Below are 9,993 nucleotides of genomic sequence, written 5' to 3'. Positions count from 1 at the left end.
GCTTTATTGGCTGAGGGAGCTGGCGTACAGCTTCTGGGTCATGTGGCCAGCATGACTAAGCCGCTTCTGGCGAACCAGAGCAGCGCACAGAAACGCCATTTACCTTCCCACCAGAGTGGTACCTATTTATCTACTTGCACTTTGAGGTGCTTTCGAACTGCTAGGTTGGCAGGAGCAGGGACTGTGCAATGGGAGCTCACCCCATCGCAGGGATTTGAACCGCCGACCTTCTGACTGGCAAGTCCTAGGCTCTGTGGTTTAACCCACAGCGCCACCCGCGTCACTCTTATAAAAATAAAAAAAAATCCTTCCAATAGAACCTTAAAGACCAACTAAGTTAGTTCTTGGTATTACTTAGTTGGTCTTTAAGGTGCTACTGGAAGGAATTTTTTTATTTTGACTATGGCAGACCAACACGGCTACCTACCTGTAACTCTTATAAAGGTTAGGCAATATCTAAGGGGTGCAGTTGCAACAAGATGCATTGGCTGTTCATGGAATCAGCCTATCAGTTCTAAAAAGCTCAACCCTGCTTAGTGCTGAAGCTCAAGCTTACTGGAAGCAGTACTTTCTGCATAGGGTACTGTAGCTGCTCAACAGTGTGAGGAAAGACAGGCACTTTGAAAATGCTCAGAGGCATTCTTGCAAACGTCATCAACCACTCACCGGCGCCATGACAATTGCAAAGAGGATCCCTGGCTGAGTTCCCAGATACTCGATGCAGCCCTCACACAAATTCAGCCTCGTATGCAAAACACCAATCTCCCAGAACCCTCCAGTGCTCCTGCCTCACTCAACCCACTCAATTCTCTGATGGAAACCTCCCTTGCGGCAAGCCTCAGGGAACAGCAGCTCTCTTATCAGGCCCTTCACCCAGCGGAATTATCTTCGTCAGCTGTTGTAGCTGTTACCTTTCACCAAGGTTATCGGAGAAAGCAGGAGCATGAAGGCCTATGTAACTGCAGCAGCCAATTCAACATCCTTTGGGGAGTTGTTTTGCTTACAGTTTGTTAGTCACTGTTTTGCTTCTTAATTGCTATGTATAAAGTCAATGCAAGCCTTAATAACCTTTTCAGGAGAAGCAGTAAATCACAAAATGTTGTATTATGCAGTGCTGTGGGTCAGTGTCCCAATCAGCCAGCCCTTCTTCCTTGCATTCCCCCTTCCCACTGATACCAACAGATAACACAGTGAATTCACATTGGTGGACTTATATTTATTTGTTTAATTACAATATTTACAGGCCACCTCATTAAGAGGTTCTCAGGGCATTGCTTCTCCCATAGCTGAAGCCTTGGATTCAAACAGAAATCAAACATTGCTGTTTATCTCTCTTCCTTGCTTGCTACTTTGCTTCTAGCTCACATCGCTCCAACTCTTTGCTCTCAGTTCTGGCTTTTTCTTTCTAACTACACTTGAGTTGAGGTTGGGGGGTGGGATTTGCTATCTAACACAGATCCTTTTCCTTTGTTCCCTTAACAGCCCATAACCTTACCAGGAAGCTTGCCTGGCTGTTCAAAGAATTAGAAGGCAGGGGAAAGACATTCAGCTTTAAAAAAAGCCCATAGCACTATGTATAGTGGAGTCCTCAAGCTGTGATCCGTTGGTCCACAAGCTTCATTCAGAGCATCTGTGAATAAGTTCAGAATAGTCAGAACATCTGTAAAAGTCCCTCCTCTTGATTGATTTTACTGACACTTGAGATCAAAGCTGTTTTTGACCAGGGGTAGATTACCCAACAAGCTAATAGGGCCCTAGCATATGGCCAAGGATTTGCAGAAGATTATGTCTACAAGGCTACGGCCTTGTATCAGCAGGAGCTGATGGGAATTATAGTACAAAACATCTGGCCGACACCATGCTAGTGGAGGCCGTCCTCATTGCTGGAGATCAAACGGCTAATAAATGGACAGCTACAGAAGGCCGTTCAAAAGCTGGCAACTTGATACCATGCACATTGTCAGGATTTGTGGGCAGTCATGCAAATTACTTTTTGTTATAATTTGAGACAATTATGCAGATGTGTACGCAAAAGCAAATTTATGTGGTTACGTACACAAAAGGAAAGAAATGAGTCTCCTCTTCTAACAGAGTCATGACATTCTGCCCTGTAGAAGACTAACCTGTTTTATAAAGATGAAAGATAAAAGAAAGGTGTGGTGAGGTTAGACTTAAATATGTACGCTTCCCAGACGGATGGTACACGGCAAATATGATTCATCAAGTACTTCTTCCCTTTGTTAAAAGGGCTATTAGGCAATTCTTAACAATTAATTGCCTGTTGCCTATAATTATTGTTTCTGCTTTTGGATCCTATTCTTGGAAGCTCTTAAATATATGACCTTGGAAGGGTGTGCTACTCATTTCATTTCTTTATTTTGGGTTATTTATTTATTTATTTATTTCAACTTGTAGCCCGCTGTTCAATGTGTAATCCTCCCATGACAATCATCATTTAATGATCAACATAACTCATAACTCAGATGTGCTTGGGCTCAAGCTTTCAGCACAAACTAAAGACTCACTTGTTCACCCAGTCTTGGGTTGCGTTGTAGTTAAATAGGTATGTTAATTCTGTTAACCATATGGTTAAATGGGTGTGTCACTCCTTTCTCAGCAACCTCTACACTGGCTTGGTCACCTCCACAGAATGAAAGATGGCAGGATCCCCATGGACGTGCTCTATGGGGAGCTGGCTTCAGGCACCAGGCTTGTTGGCAGACCAGCTGTGTTACAAAGATGTTGTTGGGAATCTGAACACGTGCAGCTACTCACACAGAGTCAATTAAGGTTTGGCAGACAGCCAAAAGGCAATGTGAAGGAGTAAGTCTGCCTGGTGATACAGAGGCATGGAGACAGCTCCATGATTGGTCAAGCTCTCTCAAGGGAATAATGATTAATGGCCTACTAACTAGTACGAGTGTTAGTGTAGGAGTTGGAGGTTGAGAGTTGTGAGTCGTGTATGAGAGAGCTAGCTAAAGATCCGTGTTCTGTTCTGTTCCTGTAAATAGTCCACTGTGTATAATAAACACCTAACTACAAGTTCCTGGTTCCTGCTTCGTCCATCCTGTCTGCAGCCAAGTTGCCAATCGCTTTCGTGAACTCTGCGTTTACTCTGCTAGGTCTGGCTAAGGTCCTGCAACTAGTCAGAAAGTTGCAAAACACCAATAGGTTTTGCCAATAGATGTCTGCAGACATGACGTGAAGGCTGGCAACATCACCCGTGCCATATGGGAATCCCTTGCAGACGACCACAGTGCCTGGAGACAGACAGTCAGGTCATGCATCGATAGCAATGACCAGAAGAGGGATGTCCGCTGGGGGGAGTGCAGAGAGAAGAAACGCCTTCGTGCATCTGCAGCAGCACATCTGGATGCCTTCATCTTCTCCAGCTGCAACGAACATGTGTCTCCAACATGGTCTCTACAGCCACAGCAGGTGCTGTAATCTTCCAACAGTTTGACTTCACCCGCAAAGGCTCGCTCCTCCATTGTCTCCCGAGACAAACTGATGCCAAAGACTGTTTACAATGGTGTGTTTTGTTGCTATATTACTATGCATTTTACTCCTCTTTTAGTGACATCGTACCCTGCTTTGGAGCTAATGGTAGTGAACAGCAGCTTGATTTTAAAAAATAAATAAATCAGATACCATTAATTAGGGGCAGTCCAAAACATCTGGAGGGCACCAGGTTGGGGAAGGCTATGCTAGAGCAAGGATGGGGAACGTGTAGCCTTTCAGACATTGTTGGACTACAACTCCCAGCAGTCATAAACACTGGTCATGCTGAATGGGAGCTGGAGTTCAACAACCTCTGAAGGGCCATGTCCCTGCTCTAGAAGCTGTCTGCCCACACAGTAAAAAGGTTTTGTTTTGTTGTTGTTTAGTCGTTTAGTCGTGTCCGACTCTTCATGACCCCATGGACCAGAGCACGCCAGGCACTCCTGTCTTCCACTGCCTCCTGCTGTTTGGCCAAACTCATGCTGGTAGCTTCGAGAACACTGTCCAACCATCTCGTCCTCTGTCGTCCCCTTCTCCTTGTGCCCTCCATCTTTCCCAACATCAGGGTCTTTTCCAGGGAGTCTTCTCTTCTCATGAGGTGGCCAAAGTACTGGAGCCTCAGCTTCAGGATCTGTCCTTCCAGTGAGCACTCAGGGCTGATTTCCTTCAGAATCGATAGGTTTGATCTTCTTGCAGTCCATGGGACTCTCAAGAGTCTCCTCCAGCACCATAATTCAAAAGCCAGGAGGTGATGGGAGGTGATGTAAAAAGGGTACAGCTGCCCTATCAGAGAGGTGGGATGTGTTAATTTCCCTCTGATTGTCAGACAGCTTGCACAGGGCATCCATAAATGTAATGGAATCCAGTTGTGTGTGTCAGCTGTGTGCCATTCTCTAAGCATCTGGACAACCTATTTTTATACATCGCGAAATTTTATTTTTTTATTCTGGAGCTCTTTTTCCTGGAAAGGAAGTGTCTTGGGAGAACTCGGACCATCCAGATGGCATCTTCCTGCTGCTTTTCTGGTGACCATACGTGGTGTTACATCTTTCATTCGGCTCAGCCATCGGCTGAAAAGCACGGCTTTTGATGCTGCAAAGGCACATATTTTTTCCTTTCAAGTACAACAGCTGCAGTGAATTAATGCTGAGTTCTCAGTTACAGATGTCACGAGCACTCTTTATTTTAAAGTGAATGCTTTGTAATTTGTTCAGCCTTCAGGGGAGAAAGCAAAAGAATGAAAAAAGGGAAAAGTGGGTGTTGATCCGGCCCTCTGGTATTTTTAGTTCAAACAAGTTTAGGTCAGGTACTTGAATGGGGTTTTAAAATGACATTTTATCGTACGCCTCTTTAATCCATTCTTTCTACTCTGATTCTCAGTCCATGACATTGAAGGTTTTGATGAGATAGATGCCTTTCAGCTTTCCAGTGTGCTCTTTTTTCTCTGGTTCCGGGGCGCTCCCCCTGCCGGTATTGCAAGCTGTGTACACATGACGTTAGCAATAATTCCTACCAATCCTGCAGCTTCTTGAGGAATACTGCCGTTTGATGTGTCTTTCCTCAAACCAAACTTCGATTCAATTTGAAAAAGAAAGCCACGTTCATTTCGCAGTTAAGCTGAGGTGCGCACATTTGAGGCAGCCTTTGCACATGCGCAAATGATGACACATCTGCAGGTGATACAGTTTCGCGATGGAAGGTTGGGGAGGTTGCAGGGGCAAGGCAACCAAGCCAGGTAATGTACATTGGGTGAAGACATCCCCCTGCTTCTCTGATGTGCAGAGTAATGTGCAAATGTGACTTGCAACACAGCAGGGGGAAGCAAACATGCTGAATTTCAAGCTGCCAATACGTACATAGCCTCAGACGACACCAGTCTGTTTTGCTATACAGTCATACCTCGGGTTAAAGTTGCTTCAGGTTGAGCGTTTTCAGGTTGTGCTCCGTGGTGATCCGGAAGTAACAGAATGCGTTACTTCCGGGTTTCACCGCTTGCACATGCGCAGATGCTCAAGATGACATCATGCGCAGAAGCGGCAAATCGTGACCCACACGCGCAGAGACACAGGTTGCGTTCTCTTCAGAATGCGAACGGGGCTCCGGAACAGATCCCGTTCGCATCCAGAGGTACCACTGTACAGTGGAACCTCGACTTACATACGGCTCTACTTACGTATGATTCCAGCTATGACCTTCAGTAGGCACTTCAACTTATGAACTTTCCTCTAGATACGAACAGAGGCCGTGCCAGCAGCTTGGAGTTCGCCTGGCCGGCTGCGGGCAGCACTGGGGCCTCCGCCACTGGGGAGAGGCCTCTGGTTTGCCGGACGTCACCCCGCCGGCTGCAGAGCAGCGCTGAGGCCTCTGCTGCCAGGGAGAGGGCCCCCATCCCTCCCCCGAAGCTGTGGAAGAGGTGCCACATGCAAGAGGCACAGCAGGGCGCACTGCAGCCCCAAACCCTGCCGAGGAACTAACCTGAGGAAGTCCAGAGAAGAACCTGGCCTGGCAGGGGGGAAAAGTGACCCTGGCCAAAGTGAATCAGCTCTTTACGGACCCCACCCCCAGCTTGTAGCCAGGTATGCCCACCCACCCTCAGTGCACATAAGGGAAAAAAATGTTGCTTTTTTTTCATCTACAATACTGTCTTATTTATTTTATAGTACAGTGGTACCTCGGGTTACATACGCTTCAGGTTACAGACTCCGCTAACCCAGAAATAGTACCTTGGGTTAAGAACTTTGCTTCAGGATGAGAACAGAAATCGTGCTCCGGCGGTGCGGCAGCAGCAGGAGGCCCCATTAGCTAAAGTGGTGCTTCAGGTTAAGAACAGTTTCAGGTTAAGAACGAACCTCTGGAACAAATTAAGTACTTAACCCGAGGTACCACTGTACAGTACATTGATTATGTTCAAAGCTACGAACATGAGTTTGACCAAGCTGTGGGAGGCAGTGGAAGACAGGAGTGCCTGGCGTGCTCCGGTCCATGGGGTCATGAAGAGTCGGACACGACTAAACAACTAAACAACTACAACAACACATTATTGACTTCATTTTATGGATCTATGGTCTCTTTAGGCAGTGAAATTATGTTAAACTGCTGTTTTAGGGGGTGTTTTTCGTCATCTGGAACGGATCAATTCACTTTTCCATTACTTTCTACGGAAAAGTGTGCCTCTACTTATGTACGTTTCTAGTTATGAGTGGACCTCCAGAATGGATTATGGTTGTAAATAGAGGTTCCACTGCACAGTGCAAGCTGGAATATTGCAGCCCAAGGATTGGGAAACTCAGACCTAGGGGGCCAAATCAAATCAAATCAGAAACCCATATGGCTTCTGGTAGAATTGTAGAGTTGGAAGGGACTCCTGGGTCATCTAGTCCAGCCCCCTGCAATGCAGGAATCTCAACTAAAGCATCCCTGACAGGTGGCCATCCAACTTCTGCTTAAAAACCTCCATGGAAGAAAAGTCCACAGCCTCCCGAGGGAAAATGCAGCCCTCTGGCTGTGAAAGGGCCCTCACCAAGTGTAGCCTGAGCGCATGCAGCAAAATAGATGCCCCTCCTTGTTTCACGAGACAATACGTATTATATTTCCTACATTCACTTCAGGTTACATACACTTCAGGTTACAGACTCTGCTAACCCAGAAATAGTGCTTCAGGTTAAGAACTTTGCTTCAGGATAAGAACAGTGCTTCAGGATAAGAACTCCAGCAGCAGCGGGAAGCCCCATTACCTAAAGTGGTGCTTCAGGTTAAGAACAGATCTCCAGAACGAATTAAATACTTAAGCCGAGGTACCACTGTAATTAAACATACTTTTACATCTTATTCAGTTTTTTTGACTTCTATCAGTCCTGTCTGAAAATTTTCAAATCTAATCTCTTAGTATGCATTTCTTTTTTTCCCTATTACATTTCAAACTCATAACCAATATCTCTATCTTTTTCTACTTTGTAACACTTCGTATATTTCTCCTTACGAAACTTTTTGTAGTCCTACTAGTGTAATTTGTTGAATGCAGTTGCTCTTCAAATAATTCATATACTTCTTCCAATCTTCTGTAAATCTCTGGTCCCGCAGGTTTCGAATCCTTCCTGTCATTTTGTCCAATTCTGCATAGTCCATTAATTTCATCTGCCATTCTTCTTTCATTGGAATTTCTTCTTGCTTCCATTTCTGGGCTAACAATACTCTTGCCGCTGTTGCTGGCACCCCTCTATCTCAAAAGACAATGGAGTGTGCCTCTGGGGGTGAAGTCCAACTACTGGAGAATCACAGCGGCTGCTGTGGCTGGAGAGACCAGTAAGTCATAACTGCTGCCTCCTGCTTTGTTTTTGCTTCATTAGCAGCACTGACCTCTCTGGGACACAAGCCTGGACAGCGTGTATGGAGGTCCTGGACTGCCCAGATGACAAGACACACACAGCCCCAGCCTCGTTGATGTGATCCAAAGGAAAGCAGAGCAATATATTTTCACCAGCTTGGCTGCAGGATTTGCCAGAAGGAGGTGCACAAGATGATTACATTGATATTAATGTGCAGAATTTAAAATTCCATCACCCTGTTCCTGGCATGGAGACACAGTGATTGGGAAGGTTGCATCTGTTGAATTTCTGCCTGCCACACATAGCTTCTATTAGGGTTTGTGTGGGTAAAGTAGCAAGCACTTTTCCAAGCTCACTTTAGATTGGCAGCCCACTGACATACTCATTTCGACAGGCGAAAATTCCACCAAGGCAATTTTCCCTATCATCACTAGCAAATTACATACTGTAGATGCAAATAGAAGATCTTGAAATGATGAAGCAATGTGATTGGCGTGGAAGGAGGTAACCTGGCTGGTTTTCAAACATTTTGTGAGGTTGCATAGAAGATAAGTAGGGGCTTGTTCCTTTAAAAAGTTAACTTAAAGAAGTTGATAGAAGGAAAGTTTCATTTTCCTTACTCTCCCCGCCCCTCTACAGCAGCCATCTGTGACCCACAAAACCTCTCCAGGGACCTTTCTGAACAATGTGAGCCAGGACACAGGGAGATGCTGGAGAAGGGAGACCTAAAATCAGCCAGTCGTTCAGATAGCATCTAGAAGAAATGATTTGCTTGAATTACAAAAATTTCTAAGAAATCTTTAAAAGCATCTCAACTGCCATAGGGTTGGGAGTGCAAGAAAATACGGTCAACACAGAAAATGCCACAGGATGATGGATATGCTAGTGCAGCGTTGGGAATGTGTGGCTTTCCAGATACAGTTGGCCTCCAGTTCCCATCAGCCCCATCCAGCATGGCCAGTGGTCAGGGATTATGGGAGTTGTAGTCTTAACAGCTTCTGGAGGGCAATAGATTCCTCGTTCCTGTGCAAGTGGATGGCAAGAAGCAACACCGAGAGGGCCTTTTTGGTGGCTGCCCCCGACACTGCAACTCCCTCCCTAGAGAAGTTACGCTGGCTCCCTCCTTGTCCTTCTGCCAGCAGGTGAAGGAAGACATCTTGTTCCAGCGCACTTTTGGGAACTGACTGCTTTTAATGAAATGGCTTGTACCATGCTGTTTTCATTGTAATTATCAGTATGCTTTTAATGGGTGGGTGGGTGTAGTTTTAACTATGATTGTTTTCCCCGGTGTTTTTAATTGTTCTTATTTTTATCTGTAAGCTGCCTTGGGTCCCTGTTTAATTATCTTGCTTAAAATGTGGAACTATTGCGAGTAGCAGCATCATTCTTGTTTGATTCTGAATGCAGAATTTGCATTGTAATTTTCTTATCGTTTCCTTTTGGTTAGATTTTGGTTGAAATATTAAGCGGAATATATATTAATTAAATAGACAAATGTTTTTATATGAGAGCTTTCTCTTTGGCTGGTATATTGGAGGAGCACGGGGAAAGATGAAATGAAGGGTAGCATTTTCCCTCCTTAAAAACTGTGACCCAAAGTGTCCTAGAAAGTGCAGAATATGGTTTGGAGCTGGATGTGCTTTTAAAAGTTATTCAGAGGCAATTAAAAAAAAATTCTATTGCCCGCCCCCACATTCCTGGTATGACTTAATTTGAGAAAGCTGGTGCTGTTTCCATTCTTCCCTTCACCTAGAGGGCTTTATTTGCAAGCAAAGATGAAAAGAAAGAATTCCAACTGAGAACACTGCCTTCGGGTAAGTCATAAAGTATCTATGAACTTCTCTACTGATTTCATAGGGAGGTCATTCTATACAGCAGCCAATAAACCAAAAAGTAATATCTGTCTTCCTCACAGAGTGTTTTCTTTTTAATGTGTTACATTTATGTCTTGCCTTCCTTCAGGCAGAAATGAACCACGGTGTGACAGTTTTATAAGGTCTGGTCCTCATGGCTTGTTTTTATACAGAAAACCCCATGCTATTGACCAGGGATGCATCTATTATGTTTTAACATAGGAATGGGTACACCAGTACTGTATATTTATTCTGTCTCAAGATAGGTAAAGCTAAAGGGACCCCTGACCAATAGGTCCAGTCGTGACCGACTC

This window comes from Podarcis liolepis (genome assembly GCF_965112155.1).
Source record: "Podarcis liolepis genome assembly, chromosome: 8".
Classification (NCBI taxonomy): domain Eukaryota; kingdom Metazoa; phylum Chordata; class Lepidosauria; order Squamata; family Lacertidae; genus Podarcis; species Podarcis liolepis.
This window is presented reverse-complemented; position numbering follows the sequence as displayed.